The sequence below is a fragment of the Calidris pugnax genome, unplaced genomic scaffold (genome assembly GCF_001431845.1).
Source record: "Calidris pugnax isolate Ruff unplaced genomic scaffold, ASM143184v1 scaffold188, whole genome shotgun sequence".
Lineage (NCBI taxonomy): Eukaryota > Metazoa > Chordata > Aves > Charadriiformes > Scolopacidae > Calidris > Calidris pugnax.
The window spans coordinates 3802760-3820381 of record NW_015091257.1 but is presented as its reverse complement, the minus strand read 5'-3'; positions in this window follow the sequence as shown (position 1 = coordinate 3820381).

The window sequence follows — 17622 nt, the reverse complement described above, 5'->3', positions numbered from 1 at the left end:
CCCCTGAAGGTTTTCAAGACCCAGGCAGACACAGCCTTGAGCAGCTAGTCTGGCCTCAAAGCTGTCCCTGCTTTGGGCAGAGATTTGGAGCAGAGACCTCCAAGGTCCAACCTGAATTACTCTGTGGTTCTTTGAAAGTTAAAGGATTGGTGAATCATCCCAAAGTTTCATCATCAGCACTATGAAATATTTTAGTCAGGGTAATATTAAAGTAAAAAGCTCTTGAGTGCAGAAAAGGAATTAGGATTATATATGCAAATTTCAATTTGAACTAAGGAGCAACAAGTGAACAGAAATAAACAATCCTTGCTGCCTCTTTCCCTTCGGTCTAAACTTTCCCAGATTTCCCAGGTTAGAGGTTAAAAACAGGCACTTTCACCATGGAGAAAACACCTTCTGCTTTTATCCCCTTTGAAAGCACCTCCATCAAAGCTGCTTCAAAGCCCCAAAATGCAAAAGAGACATTTGACAGGAAAATGTGAAGATGTCATTGCTTTCCTAGAGAAAGAAAATACCTGGCTTCTCTGGTCTCTATAGCAACAGTCTGTAAATATGATTAGCATTAACAAGAAAGCATATCTTTTTGGGTGAATCTTTTATCTTAACTTACTCTTATAACACATTTTAAAGGCCATTCCTGATATTATATATAAGCTCTTTATTGCCCTGTTGAAAAAATCTATGATTCGCACTCATACCTGGTATAAATCTACTGACTCACACTAACAAGAATAAGTATGTCTCTAAGTCTATGACCAAAGAGACAAAAAGATTTTCTTTAAAGTTGCACAGCAAGGGCTACATATTTATGAGAATATGCCACTTTGAGGATTATTTATCACAAGCAACAGACTTTCCAGACTACTGAGCAACTTTATTACAAGCAGGTACACACCAGCCTATTTCAGTTGTATGCATTTCTCCCACTTCATAACAAGACTAAAATGATGCGATAAACCTGGGTTAGGCACGCTGAGCCATCAGAAAAATCCACAGCACTGTGGTGCAACATCTCTGTTAGATGTGCTCCTGTGTTCATATTGTTCCTACTTGTTTTTTAAATCACCTTTTCACAGAAGTGGCTGGGTCAGGCTCTAGGGGGTGAATTTCTGGTCCAGGCAATGGGGTGTCTAAAGAAGCTCTTAATACCCCAGGATACAAATCTAGTCACCATCTTCCCTATGCAAACACAGAGAGCCTTTCCACAAGAAAAAATATTTTCATCCTGCATTCAGGCTGTTGATCAATGTCGTCGATGATCTCCAGTGGGAAGGAAAGTACCACACACTTTCCCACTTCAGAGAGACAGTAATATAGCTGGATGCCCTCTTTTTATTACAATAAGTGTGGTTTAATTACCCACACACGAGTATGGATGAGCAAATAGATCCTCTTGTTTATATTCTAGTTATTTACCCTATTACAGGTGTTTCCCATGGAAAGCCATTTAAGTGCCTTGCTGTTTGTGAATTTGAGTCACTAAATCCTTATTTATATGAACAGATCTGCTGAAACATAATGGGAGCTGCCTTCATGGATGGGGCTGGCAAGATCCCTGCCTCTATGCATCTTGAGAAGTGCAGTTGCTCGGACTGAAGCACTGGTCTTTTCAATTGATATTAGGCTGTGCAATGTTACACACCACCAAAAGGAAAGGTAGCAGAAGGAGCAGATGTCACCACATCTGATTTACATCACACTTTGTGTTCTCACTGCTCCTGATAGAGAAACTTCGCAAATTACCAGTTAAACTGGCAGTGTATTAAAGTCACATGAAAATAGCTATATCCACTTCAAGGCACTGAAGAATCAGGCCTTCGTGTCTCCTAATAATCAGGCTATGTATCAGGTATCCTCCTGGCAGCAAACGGAACGTGTAACAAAGACAGAACACGCCTCGTATCCGAGATAAAAAAAAAAAAAGAAAGGTAATAAAGCTCCATTTATATCATGTATTGGCCCTTTTGGACAGTCTTTGGAGCATTACTGATGTCAGTCCCATGTGCTAGTTGCCTTTTGAAGACCTTCATCTATTTGAAGCTTTTCAAACACTTTTGAAAGAATGTCTACAAAGTCCTGCAAACGCCAAGAGCAGTTGATTTAACACGACTCTAACTAAGGCAAAATGAACTGAAGCAATTTCTCCTGTCCCTGCAGGTACTGTGTTGAAATATTTTATCTGAAGTCTTCAGAACTATCCCATTGAAAATATCTTTTAAGAAGCTTCAGTCTCTTCACACATCAAAAAAGTGTGCAGTGTATTTGGAGGGAGGGGAAAATCCCTAAAATCAATGTTGTTATTGCAGTCCTAATAGGCTCTGCCATATTCTAGGCAGTCTAGTTTTGATAGCGGCAAATTTCATTAAGATCTATCTTGAGACACCACACAGTTTCAGAACTCTTTAGAAGTCAGAGTTTTCCTTCAAAAACATTTCAAGCAAAGGCTATAAAAATACTACTAGCCGTCTTTTCCTTGATCGCAGTGGTACCTCTGGGAAAGGAGTTATTATTACCTTTGTAGTTTGGTAATAAGGGGCTACTGTCCATCCTTTAAAGTGGTTTGAGCCAGACCCTAATTTGTTGCATTATAATGTAGTATCTGTGATGTCTGTTTATTGTCTCTATCTCCTCCCACATACATCTCTGTCAAGATGTTTCTGCTGATACTGTAGTTTGTTCATCTTTAAAGAATCCTGTCAGGTAAGGATGTGAAAAATAGAAAAAGAAATAGTCACAAACATGTAATCTTCATGAAAACTAAGTAATTTACGATTCACATGATTGAATATATATAACAGTCTAAAGAACAGTATGTGCATTTCTATGAAGCGTATAGTGTGTAGGGAATGGGAATTGCTGAGAAAACTTTAGAAAGTCACATTAAAAATGACAGCTTCTAGGCAGAATAGGAGCAGTCTGCAAAAAGTGTGTTCCCATCCTGGGGGGAGAGAGGGGCTGTAATTAATTTACATCACCTTAGCAAGATGAAGGCTCCCTTAGAGGAAACAGAGAACAAAAATCACTCCTTTCCAAAAGAGCTGTTATTCAAAGGACACTCCAGGATATTCCAGAATAGTTTTGAAACCTTTTTTTTAAAGCAGGTAGCTTTCAGTCAGACTGTTGACCAACTGTTGTCGTACTGGGCTTTCCTATCACTGCAGTAACTAGGCGTTGTGGGAAGATTAGATCCCATAAAAAAAATAGTACCAGCCTATGCTGCAGAATGGCCTCAATACTGCAGACTCCGAAAGAAAAGAAAACCATTTACTTCAGGAATAAACGTGGCCTATTCAAGAGCCGTGGGTCATGGGGGATTATGCTGAACCTCCACCCCCAACACCTGCCGCCCCACCACCACCACCAGTGGGAGGAAAAGAGAGGACACAGGCAGAGAATTAGCCCATTTTTGTCTCAAGTGTAGGTTTTTTTGTGTGAAACTTGTGCTCATTTGAGCTCTTGACTGCCCGCTTGGTCCCTCCTGGGGGCATTCCCCAACCTGTCCCACTGACAGAGCTGCAGAGGCCAGAGAGACAAAAGCAAGTCTCCTGGGGGAGAGATGGCTGATGTAAGGACTATGTAATCAGGCTCACAGGGAGCCTGGCAAATGTGTAAGGAGCCACTTTCCATAGTTACATTCTGCCATAACGTTTGGCCAGAAGCTCGTGGCCAGAGCAGTTCCTGTCCTGGAAATACTGGCTCCAAGGTGGACTTAACACAAAAGGCACCTCAAGGCGTGCAAGCTAACACCGCCAGCACTGCCCATGAATTCTTGCAAATACAAAGTGGTCTATAACCAAGGAAGGTCTAGCCTTGCACAGCACACTTGGCTCCTGGAAGTTCATCTCTCTCTTCCCTAGGTCTTTCCCTCTTACTCCACAACTCCCTTTCCTGCTAGAAAAGCTAGTTAACTCTGACTGTCATTTGTACACTTTTCCTCATTAGCTTTTCCCAGTAATTTATTCCATGTGTTATTACTCCCTGCACATAATAGTAGCACTAGAGTTCCCTCATGTCTGCATTATGTCCTCAGTTTCCTATTTAAAATATTTCTCTACCAACTCATTACTCCTTTCCATAATGATGAAAACGTCTCTCAATTAACTTCTGCTTATCCTATTTTCCTAAGAGGATAAAGCCATCTTCCCACCTGAGCTCAGTCCTTAATTTTGTTGCTGTTGGTTTGGTATGTCTTATACTACGCTATTTTCAGGGGATCACAGCCTGACTGTCACTAACCCTCCATCACTGCATGCAAACCCTCAGCTTTTTTCTAATGACCTCTGGTGCATACATCTTCGCCAACATTTGTCATTTGCAGGCATGATGGTAGCTTTAAGGGGTTAACATCTGCAGGTGAAGGTAAGGTTAAAAAAAAAGAATCAGCACAGTAAAACACCTTGTCAACATTTCTGGTAAAGGAAAGAAATACCATACTATGGCCACATTCAGCTGTGGCCAGCTCTGGCCACAGGTGATAGGCAACGTTATTAATTGCCATGAAGAGTTAAAAATAAAAAGGCATTCGTCAAGGAAGAGTTACGGTCATACTGATATAGTGAGCCAGGAAAATGTGCACTAGGCTGCTGCTTTGTGCTACCCTCGTCCCCAAGCAGCACCATCACAGAGGTCCAAACAAGAGCGCACATCCCATGTGGGGCTCAACTCAGTAAAGGTGAGGATCAAATGGATCCTGTACAAATAGAAAGTAGAGAAATGGGGAAGTACAGAGTACTGATGACTCCCTCTGACCTCAAATGAGGTGTTGACATGATCCAGACAGAAGATCAGAAATTTTATGAAAGGGACAGCCAAAATCTTTACGGGACGCAACAGACGGCATCACTAGCCTACCTTTTTCTGTTAACTGTGGGGAAGAAAGCAAAATAGTGCCCAGTTTTTCTTGCAGCAGAATTAGAGTACGACAATTCTAACACCTAGCTGAAATTACTTTAGAGAGCTTTTTGTTTTATGCAGGTTGAATTGTCAGAAAAAACATACTATAATCCTAGGTACCAGTTGTTGGATTTGTGTCTGTTGTTTTGGAGGCATGGAGGGACTGTAGGAATAGATGCTGAGAAACGGCTGTCAGTGAACTGACTGGAACAGAAAACATTGCATTAATGAGCCGCAATTTTTTAAGACATGCCTTGAGTTGTTTTGTTATGCAATTTTGCTAAAATCATTTGCTAGCTGCCTAGATGAAAATCATTGCAGTGGGAACTTTATTTTTTTCATTCATCTTTTTTTAAAGGAATCATATCATTTTTAACATCTTCTTTTCTTTATCTGTCACATAGTCAGTTACAAGTTGGAAGCTGTATTTTTCCTCTTTTTTAACCCATTCTAAAAATTGAAGTGATGAACTACATATAGAAATGAAAAGCCCCATTGTGCATGTAATTGAAAAATTATTTTAAAGTCAACTTGTGGCAAATGTCAAGCCTATAGATTGAGAGCAAGAAAAGCCCGTTCCATCTTCAGATCCTCTTTAATTTTACTTATGAGAATTACCTTTTAGCAGTTCTTTAGTGGTTTATCTAATTAGATATATTGATTTTTTCATATTTTTTTGGTGGCGGAGAAGAGAAATCATGCTTTTATGAAGTAATAATGAGCTCAGCAGAAAGGCTTAGCTATGATTATGTCAACAGTTTAGAAGTAATCTATATCCAAATCCAATAGAGGATTTCATTTACCTAGAAAATATCCGAGTGGAAAACAGCTTGGTGAGGGCATTAGTGCACACCCAAATCTAGGGTGGATTTGCATACAGTTGAGACAATTAGAAAAGAGGGTCCTTATCACTTTTATGAAATCAAGACGAGTCACCAGAGTACCCCAAATACACAGGCTGGCACCGGGCACTCTCTGTTCTCATACTTCACAGGGTTTGAAGTAGGTTTCCATTTCATTTTGCTTATATTGCATCAGACAGCTTTGGAAAACCAGAGAGAAATAAACCACAATGCCACAGTAGTCGAGAATATTTTGCTGCATTTTTTTTTTCAAAAGACAGTCTCCTGAGCCAGGCATTTGAATCATAAGGACTTCTGGGATGGGATTTTCACTCAGAGATCTCCATTCTTACGTGGATTAAGAGGATTAAAAACCATTAAATGACCATCCTCCAAGTCCCTAAAGCAGATTTGCCTTTTTCTATCCTCCTTCAACTGGGGCAGACTTGGGGGTAACAAAGTACTGCACAAAAGACTCCCTTAGCATGACAAAAGGTGAAACAATCCACTGAACTGCCAATGTACCAGACAATGAAGTCGGTGCAGTCTACTCAGCTCATTTTCATCAGAACAAATGGTATCAAACTTGGCAATGGCATTGTTCTTAAACTTGAACATGGGGCTCTTTTTTCCCCCCTCTTCTTTTTTTTTATTTTTTATTTTCCCATCCGAAGCTCAAGGTGTCATATTAATTATTTAAATCTTCAGAAGATTTCAACTGTATCCTCCAAGGCTCTGCTCAGTGCCAGAAGGTCTCCAATCTGCATTAGCTTTTGTTAATTAGAGCTGAAACAAGGACTTTGATCTCAATGAATATAATAACACAAAAAAAGCAAAACTTCCTGTGTGATTTATCTTTTACCTATTTTCTGCCTTTACTGTTTTTCCACTCTATTAGACTTTGATTTACCTTGTCTGAGTAACATTAAACAACGCGGGTACAAAAGAACTTAAACAGCTTCAAAAGCCTGACTGAAATGATAGTTAAATGCTACATGAAGTGATCCCGAGTCTTTAAACTTTGAAAGAAAATGACACAATTTTACTTTATTTTATTTTATTTTTTGTAAGCGGGGGCTGGCATGGGGGGGGTTGGTTTGTACAGCATGGATGCTTGTCTACTGATGTCAGATATCACAGGTTTTCCTGTTGGGATTGATCTTTCCTCATTAAGAGCCTTGTTTCTAGAGCTATAGCGCTGATATAACAGAAGGCCAGTGATATTCTGCAAGATGTTCCTCATGCATCAGGCTTGCCCTGAGTTTGTAGCGCTGCTTAGATCCGAGGGGGTCACCGCCAGGGCTTGCCTTGTTAAAATTTTTCTCATTAACATTTATCTTGTTGAATAGCTCTGAAAAGCAAATTTTTTAAGCCCAAAAAGAAAAACTAGCAAATTTTAGTGTCAGATGAGGTCTAGTTGTATATTCACTTGAGCGAGGACTTATCGTTATGGTCCCCTAATATGAAAAAAATAATCAAAGAATATTCAAAAATGCTGTGAGTGAAATCTACATCTGAGATTTATGAGATACATGAGGGTAAATTTTCATTGTGATGGACAAAGAGTTGCGCACACAGCTTTCATTAATAACAACGCACGGTGCTGAAAATGTACCCTGTATCTTTTACATAAGGCTCCCTACAGAACAGCACAGCCCCAGGAGACTGGTCACTCATGGTTTATCTCATTTTAGGGAGAATAAATTAAAGGGTTTCTTGTGAATTCTGGGCAGCAAGTAGGAGAGCCAAAGTGAATAGTCTTAAAAATAATAGCTAAGAACCACGATAACCTGCTGGAGGCACTGACTGAGACAAAGGAGGCTTGTCTAGAAAGGAACAGGATTTTGTTGGGGAAGTTTAAAACGGATTCAGTGCCTCAGACAAATGCTGCACTGCCAAGGTCTGGCTTTGTCAATGGGTCTGGGACAGCCCGGGCAATGGTAGCACAGACTCCCCACTTTTCTTCAGCTCCAGGTCTGCAAACAGGTTGGGAAGTCAATAATAGTCTGATCCATCCCTTGCCAAAACCCATGGAAAACTTTCAACCAGCTTCAAGAGGCTCCCCACCAGGCCCTGCCTCACTAAAGATGCTCCCACCGAGTCCCAGTGGGTTTGTGACATGAACACCCATCCCCTGGTTGACTAAGACAACTTTTTTCCTATTTCCATGAGGTTTTTTTCTCTCTTGCCAACCCATTTTGCGCAGGTTGGCAGTGGCTGGTAATGGACAGGTTTCTGGTCACACATTTTTGGCAGAAATACTGTGCTGAGCAACAGTTTTAGTTAACAATGCAAACCACGAGCCCCCATTGTTTTTCATTCCTGCTCCTTTTGGAGTAGAATTGTGGTTTTTTGCAGTCAAAGAATGTTACCAGTCAACTGGAGGTAACATTTTATATAAAGGGGAAAGGTTCATGTCAGGACCATATCTTCGTTTCCCACATGGAAGTGTGGCTGGGAGAGGGAGGGACCTCATGCAGCACATGAAAGGGATATCAGAGTAATGATGTTGCTTTGCTATTTCTTTTCCATATAAATTACTAGAAGCTGACCAGAGAAAAAGGAGGGGCAACAGATTGCCTACATACATTGATATTCTCTTAAACCAGGACTTTTGATCCCACCACGCTGACCTGCCATCCCACCACCAGCTAGAACATACGCCTTGCAAATCCAGACAAAATCTGGTGACACCCAGCACCTCCTCCCCTCCCTTCATACCATCAAAGGTTCATGAGTTCTGGGGCTTCCCTAAAAGTTTGGGATATTTCAAAAGAAAAAGAAAGAAAGGGTAAGGGCCAGTGGCCCTCAGTGAGAGTGCATAAACTGCCACCTTCATTATTCAAGAAGAGCCCACATGGCCTTGCTCACAGATGTTGTCTTTTATGGGGCTGAATCCTCCTTCTGACACAGTCTTATAGGATGAAAGCAATGATGGCAGGTTTTCAACAAAAAATACTGAAAACGTGTAGCAACCATGCTGAAGCTACTGCAGCACAGAGCGATGGCCAAGCCTGGGTCCCTGTTCCATACACCTGGGCATCCCACCTCACTCGTTGTCTCTTATTGCACCAAGAGTAGAGATTCTCCCCTTGTTTCACTTTCATCTGTCAGCACAGGTTAGTTCAGTTCATGTCGATACTATCACAGATACACTGATTTTTTTGCTCACCCAGGCTTCTTCATTTATCCCTCTCTCTGGGCTCACTATGAGCACCAGTTACTGCTCTGTACCATGCTTCTGAGAGAAGGGACAACAGCACAGAAAGTAGGACCCCTCCTTGATAGTCTGGGAAGGCATGAGGGTGCAGGAGGGTCAGGCTGCCAGGCAGGCATGTGCCAGGGCTGGGCTGATGGTTGTGGGTGTCAGCAAGGCGCACGTGATCCATTGTCCCCTTGCAGCTTGTGAACTGCCACCGTATTCTGCCTGGAAAGTCCTACAATGAATACTTCTCAGAGCTGCCAGCCTCCAGAAAGGACAGGAATGTCAAAAGATTGAATAACCTTCCCCACTCCTGTTCAAAACTCAAGGGACTACAATGAATACTTCTCAGAGCTGCCAGCCGCCAGAAAGGATAGGAATTTCAAAAGATTGAATAACCTTCCCCACTCTGTTCAAAGCTCAAGGGCTGCTATTCACTGGCCTTCAGAAAACTTTCCTAGAAACAAACAGTTGAAGTTTGCTTTGAGGTTTAGGTTCTGGACCAAATATTTTTCCTGTTTACTCCAAGCTGCCTTCTGTTTGGCAGAAGGCAAAGCTGTGATGGTAGGATGGGCAACAGCAGGCCACAGAGGGTGTAGAAAGTGAGGATGAGTAGCTTAAGTTTGAGGCAGAAGAGCAGAGATAGTCTGGGGAGGGAAGGAAGTCAAAGCCATGGACTAGGAAAATTATCATCTCTGCAGCAGTTTTCTGAATGGATAGAAGGGCAGGGAGATTGCATTCATCGATGCCAGAGAAAAGGTTGTTGAAGCAACGGAAACACAATACTATTGCCATGAAAATCAAAGGAGAAATACTCACTGACTTTAATAAAAATAACATCAACCCCCAAATCACTAAAGGTTTCTCACAGGGTATAAGGCTTCTGTTGTTTTACATAGTTTACTGTTTAGCATTGAAAAACAGAGACACTTGTCTATTATTTTAACCCACTAATCTTACAGTTCCCCTAAATATATCTTTTTCAGGGAGGAATGGAGAATTCATCTTTAATTACTTTACTTCTTTGAGAAATTATCACTTTAAAGCCTTATTCTTTTCCTATATTTATTCAATTTGAAACTCAGGTGATATATCATCTTATTATGACTTTTTACAGCTATTCTTTTAGATGGGCTCAACAGCATTCTCGATTTAATTCAGTACACCTCCATATAAAACATCGATGTGTTGTACGTGCATTGCCTTATTTGAAAATGATGTACACGATAATATGTTTCTGTCTGCAGATTGTGTCTGATTTAGCTGACAAAAGATTGCAGCAGTCATTGTGGCCAGAAGCTATTGGAAAGCAGCCAGCATTAATAACAAAATAAATACAAAGCAGAAGCAAGTGATTCCATAAAACACAAGGACAGTGGGTTACACTTTTCTGCATGAAGTGGCATGGCGTCATGCATCAGCGTGTTTACCAACAGGGCAAAAAGGAAGCTCTGGGTTTGAACTTCTCACACCACTAAAATGGTCATGGTCTAAGGGGACCCTCTGGGCTCAGCATAGTCTTGCCTCAGAAAACAAATGCTTCACACAGGGATAGAAGTCACTGTGGTAATATAACAAGTTAGGACAAAAGAATGATGTAAGAAAACAAATGCTTCACACAGGGATAGAAGTCCTGTGGTAATACAAGAAGTTAGGACAAAAGAATGATGTAACTGTTACCGTCATTGTAAAATGTAACATGTAGATAAGATGGCTGCAGAAGAAGTAGTACCACATCCAAGAGATATTTAATATGAAGACCTACTATTTTGACTCTTTTACTGTTGGCACTCATTGCAATGACTTTTTTAAAACTAGGAGAAGACTAATGATCGAGCCAACAGCACTAGTAAAGCTCAGCTCTAAACTTAAGAGGTCAGAAAACGCAGATTTCCTTTTAGATCCCCAGAGCAAAGGAAACATGGCAGAACAGTGGCTGGAATCCTTCTGCCAGTCCCACAGGGCTTTTTCCCTGGGCACCTTACAAAATTTTCTAGAGATGCTGTTATGGGGAAGAGAAAAATGGGAGCCCTACCAGCACAAGCCCTAGTGCTATTACGTGACCTATTTCTGCAGCAGTGCCCTCTACTTACATCAGTGGTTTGTAAACCCCAAAGGAGGACAGAAAAACTTTTGTTGTAGTGAGGGGTCTAGTCCTCTGCATAGTTTGAAGGTGAAGCCATCTACAAATTCAATGTAGTGGGCTGCTGTGATTTAAGTCAGCTACAACTTCTCCATGTCTTTGACTGCCAGACTAGAGTATGAAGCTTTGCTGTGATCTAATCTCAGAAGAGCTGCATGGCTGCACTCAGGTCTTTTCCTTCGAGGACAGGAGTTTATGTATTTTGCTCAAGGTGACAGATGAACATATTTCTTTCATTAAGAAATGACCAAACAAAGTCAAGAAACCGTACAGATTTGCGCTTCACCACACCTGCTAGGAGGATCCTACCAACTGCAGGGCTCTCCCAGGAACTGGCTTTGAAATGCTTCGCAGTGCTGGAGGGCATAACCATTTTCTCTGAGCTGCATTTGAACCAGCTTCTCTTCAACCACATCTTTCTGTGATAACTGGAGTCAGTGTCTGCTTCAAATGAGAGCAACATGCATCATCAGCATACCGTCCTTATTTGTGCCTGTAGCATTTCATGAAGTCTTCTAGATGTTTGTTGATATGGAGCAGATGTTGATTTCGTTGGGCTTGCTCAGTTGTAACTGGTAGCACAGTATGGACCCACTCCTTTACCTGCAGCAGCAATAGTCTACTGAATTAACTATTAGTAGTTTTTCATTGGTTTTGAATTGCAATAGCTCCCAGATTTAGAGACAGTCATTGCCCCAAGAGTTTGCAGCTGTTGGATGTAGCAATTAAAGATGAAAGAGAAAATAATTAGGAGGCCAAGAAGGCAAGTGGATACAAAAGGAAGAGACAAAGTAATTCCTCTGGTAGGATAAGAGTCAGCATCAAGACCACTATTAGGACAGCCTGATCACTGCCCAGTGCTGTGAAGGACTGTGGCAGAAGGGAAGCTTAAGGAGGAGTTTGAAGAAGAAACAGTAGTTTGCTAGGTGTTTTTACTGTGGGCACAAAGATATTATGGCAGCATGTAAACAATCCAGAACACGCTAAAATGAAAAGATAAAACAAATAATGATTAAAGTAGACACTGCTGAGAGAGGAAAGGGAAGGGTGGGCAGCATAGCAGTATATTCAGTTTTCTTTGGACAGCAAATTAGTCAATGAGTAGCCTTCAGGTGTTGTTTTTCCTCTCATTTTCAAGCTATGCCATCAAATCAAGACAAATTCCCCTGCATTTGAGCCACATAATGAATTTTATTCATCTTAAGGAAACCTTTCTTTCAAAGTATCCTGTCTACTTGTTGAGCCACTCTGAAATTAAGAGCTATTCCCTATTATTTTCCTTTACCTGCAAATTAGCAGCAGCAGCTCTACTACTCTACTTCATATGCCTTTTTCTTCTCAAATCCTTCTAAAAGTAGAACAGGTTCCTATCTCCACCACTTTTTGCCTCAGAAAGGCTTCCTTCCATCCTCTCCTTGCTGTCTTGATCATTCTATGTCCCTCAACTAACCTGACAGATTCATTATGGCATATGTCAGTGATCAGTCAAATCAGCTGCCATGGGAACATCTCTGTAGTGTCAGATCTCTCTGAGTGAACCACAATTGCAAGTGCCATTGCTGAAAGACCTACAATGCTTCTGCACTGGTTCATGTTGAGGATGCTGAGCTGTGCCATTTCCACTGATGACTTCTTTCCTGAGCCTCTAGCCATGCTGGGCCTAAAAAAAATTCTTTGGTATCAAAAATAGTTAAAAAATTAATTCTTCACAGCCTTCTCACCTGCGAATAGACTGTAGTTTTCTCAAATAAAATGCAAGGCTCTGTAATAGCATCAGGGTTGAAGATAGTAGACTTTATCATCTTTCCAATCAGCTATTACTCACAAAGTGGAGACAGGGACAGGGCACCAGGAGCGTCAGAGGAAAAGAAACTCTTCCAGTTCCTTTGCAAGTGAGAGCTGGGGGGGGGATAGATACCCTTCAGAGAGTAATTCTTTGGGGTTTTAGCACATATTTTACAATGGGAATAATCACCCCCCGAAAATTTGATTCTTTGTATTCCATGTGTTGCACACCTTAGAAGGTTCTCAACTAGCTCATTCTTCTAATGACTGAAGAGATGAATAGACATACCAAGCAGTGAAGGGACTACGGTCTGGTCAGTCACTTGGTCTACACAGCCATACAAATAACTAGTACAGAAAAAGGCTAGAAATTCCAGACGTGCAAAATGTGTCGTGTCCCGTCCCCCCACCCGGCAGCCTTTCAACAGACTAATAACAGGAAAAATTATTTTTCTGTGTCTGAAAGTTCTCTGCAAAGAGCAGAAACTTTCTAGAGTGAGGATTACATGCCTGAAATGCATCACTCGATGTTTTTATTCTGGTAATACCTTGAAATCCCAATCAACAATTGTGTCAGTTCTAGGCAAACACAGAAGGAAACATCAGTCCCTTGCCCAAAGGCCTCTGATACGGTGCAAGAAACCAAGGTGGAGATCACAAGAAAGTGTTGTATAATTATATCTTCTCCAGGTTCTTTCCATGTCCTCATCACCATGTAGCCTACACACTTTTCAGCAGAGACTTCAGCAGCAGGACTGTCATCTGCTGCTGATGGACACATCTACATTGCACGAGGCTTAGTCTTTCTCTCAGGCGTGCCTGCGTTTTGGAGAGAAACATGAAATTTATGGTAGACCTAAGTTCCTCATGGAGATTACAGAGAAGCCCTCAAGAAAGCTGGTTTTAGTTCATTGACACTTCACCTTTACAGTGAACAGCTTCATTTTCACTTATACAATAAAATTACCACCCTGGAGCATAAGCACAGACTTTTAAGTACAGTGAGCCCAAGTCTTCATGCACTATGGACATGAGGATAAAGCAATGGGGAGGCCAGAAGACAATAAATATGCTGTCGTAGAAAGTCACTACCTAAGTTTAATGAATTGGGATCACAGCATAACAGCTACTAAGCCACTTTTCTCTAGGTCTAATTTTTAAATAAACAGCCTATTCTGTCTGACTCATCCATCCATCTATCCATGAAAGTTAAAAAAAAAAAAAATGGGGCCTGCAACAGATGTTTGGTAAAAGCCAAAGTAAATTCTCATGTTTGATTTTTGCATGTTTTCATCTCTAATGATCTGTTTGCCCGGGTACTCCCTCCCCTTCCCTTACTGAGAGGTCAGCAGGCCCTCAGCCAGTGAGCTGCTCTCCCCTTCACTCCATCTTCCAGGGTGAAAATCTAGGCCAAGAGAGGAGTAGATTCTTCCACTCTTCCTATAGCTGTTTGTGCTTGTGAGCAGAGGGAGATCCTCTCTCCTCTGACATTAAAGGGGCATGTCAATCGCCAGCACTTTACAAGACAGGGTTACAGAGACTAAAAAGGCAAGGGTGTCAGAAAATCAGATGATAAGAAACTGTGCTGAAGGCAAACAGGAGCTCCTTAGGAGTAGCAAATATAGTCTGTTCACTTCCCACAGTCCTGCGTCCCTTTCTTCTCACTTTTGCCAAACAAAATATGCTTTACTTCACATCAACTGACCAACTTTACCAGAGTTGCTTCCCCACCTCACCCATACCCACACCCCACTCTTACCCATCCTGGCATCTTTGAAATGAGCTGCATAAAAGCTGTTGCCTTTATAGTGCTTTTGTTTGGATGGTTTTTGGGGGGGATTTTTTGGAAGGGGTGATGAGCTGGGGTGGAAAGACCAATTATTCCTTTAGTCGAGGTTCTTATCCAAGAGTTCATTTAACCTGATTTGAATGTGTTGCTGACTCAGAGGAATTAAGCTGGAAGATAGCCAAGGACTGAAGGGAAAGTTAAGACACAATGAAGTTAATAGGCTCCCATTGGCTGCTATTGTTAGAACTAGCCTTAAAAACAAAAACAACGGCACATGCAAGTCTGGTTTTCTGTGTGGTAAGCTGAGTGCTTTACAGGGACTTCCATTATGTCATGATTCATTATTTCCTCCTCTCAGCCTAAATGGAGCCTGAAAGTAGAATTAATAGCAATAGGATCTTCATTAAAATGGCTCTTCTGAAAAGGAGCAGATGAGGATAGTGTCTTTAATGGGAGGGTTCTCATTTTAGCACTCTGTCTATATTTATGGAGTACTGTACCTGCACACGGCACTTTAAAACATCTCCCTTTTGAAAAAGTCTGATAAAGACGGAGATAATATAGTGCAGTTGTAATTAAATAGGCTTCTGTAGGAACAACTGTGGCAATAGAATAAAATATGGGAAGTTTATGTTTCTCCAGACTTGTAAAGCAGTTCTGTAAAACTCTACTGAGAAGTAGATCCCTGCTATAAACGATACATGGAGCTCAAAATTATTTAGAGAGTTTTACATTCTGTATTAAATTCTTCTTCCCATAGGGAATGAGACATGATCTCTTCATCCGGGAGGGTTATAGTCTACATGTAATAACATTTAGGCTTTGCTTTGTAAGTCAAAGATACGGCACTCCCTACAAGTACTCCAGACCATATGGATCACTGTCTGGTAACGATTCATACCCAGCTCTGCTTCCACTTAGGGTTCAGACCCTAGGGTGGGAGCTTCATCTGATCAACAGGATTTTCAGTTGCTTCCAGTTTGGAAATTCATCAGTTGAAGGTGGAAGGCAGAGGGAGGCTGAACTCAACAGGAGGTGCCACTGTCCCACTGAGATGTCCCTTGCTTTGCCTCTGCAGCCAGCTGACAATAACCCTGTTTTTTCAGATGGTCTCTATGTTGCAGACGCCCAAGTACTGTAGCCCTTGCCAATTATAAAGGAGTAAGAGCTACAAAATGCATTTGTTTCAAAAGCCCATCCTCAGAAGAGTGCCTTTCTGTATGTGACTTCCCAGAATCCAGATTTGCCATTTCTGCATTGCTGTTTCCCTAAAACATGTGCCACTTTTTTCCCCATCTCTTTGAAAAGAGTGGGTCGCTATTTAATCACAATGCATTTTCCCTCATTGTTGTCTGCCTCAGTCAAGCCAGTGTTACGAAGCTCCGCTGGCTTAGTACGGTAAATAAAGCAAGGTTTGGTTGCTTTTGTCCCCCCAGTCACCAACCCACCTTTCAGTCCCACTCAAGCAGTTGTGAGTGAACTAAAGGATACAGAAGATTATCTTGCAAGACATTTGGCCAGCATTGCTTTCTTTTGGAAAATTAGTTTTGCTTGTTGGATGTGCCAGTCCCCTGCTCTAGGACCCATCTCTACAAGGAAATCTTTTAATTACCTCTTCCCCCCAAATGACAGCTTTCACCACTGGAGTTGAGTTCTTGGACATTAGCAATTGAATAGGAAGCCTTCATACTGTATATCATTTTAATCTTTCATGTTTAAGTAAGCCAGATGGCTTATTATTACAAGCTCTGTTTCAAAAAGGCACAAACTTTCTATCAGAGGATTTGTAAGATGATAGTAAAAAAGGGAGATTTTGCATCACACAAAATAGCCTGAATTTTAATTGCACATCATAGTTTGGCAGCAATTTTCCCGTAATTACCATTCCTGCTAAATGAATAGGTGGATTAAATGGATAACTAAAATGGCATTGAAACTTCCTAGAATGGAGATTTATCCTCTAATGTATGGAATAGCTAAGTAAAGTTGTCAGTTGCTTGGGTGTAATTCACACAGTCTTAACGTTTCGCCTCAGCAGAGGACCTGCTTTACTAGCAGTAAAACCTTGGCTGTTATTGGTTGGGCTTTTTTGCTACTGGTGTTTTATCCCAGCATTTCAGATTTGTCAGATGTCATTTAGCATGTTACACACAGAAGCTTTTGATCGATGAAGTCGAAAAATAAAAGATGCTTTCATTTGGGTCTTGGCTGCCTTCCTTCCAGACACTTAAGAATTATCATTCCTGTTCTTCCTACTGGGGATATAATCCCACAGTCATTTATCCTTATAACATAGCTTGTGTACACAGTCATGTGTGCAGTCATGAAAAAGCCAAAAAGGACAGCTCAGATGAGTCATGCTCCTCCTGCACATGAGCAACAGCAACCTGGAAACCTGTGTGCTTTAAACACATGCAGAAACATGCTTAAGTTGCCACATCAAGTGAGGAACAATTAAACCATTTTAGAGACCACTGGGATGAAAGAACATATTATTGCTCAAATACATATGGATTTTTTTTAAAGCCGTGCACATTGAAGAGACAAAATGCAACCTAAAATGTGAATTTATGGAACCATTCTATATCTATTAGTCCTAACCAAATATCATGTGATGAATAATAAATGCTGCCATTATTCAGCTGGTCTAACCCCTCTGTAAGAATATCTGTGATCCATCCTGAATCCTTTGAATTCAAGGACAAAATTCTCTGGGCTGGATTCTCTCTTATACGAGACCAGCATTATGCCGTTCAGGCAACGCTTAGATGCCCTAAGGTCTGTTTAAATATTATTTACATCATCTGTGTGGCTTCTTGCCACCGCCAAAGTGGGGTAAAGGGCATTACATGTCAAACAGAATCAGGCCATTTGACAGAATGACTGTCATTGACTGTCACTGAATTTGTGATACATGGTGTGTAGAGCCAGGTATGACAGCACTACTGAGCTGTCGGTCAGAGACATT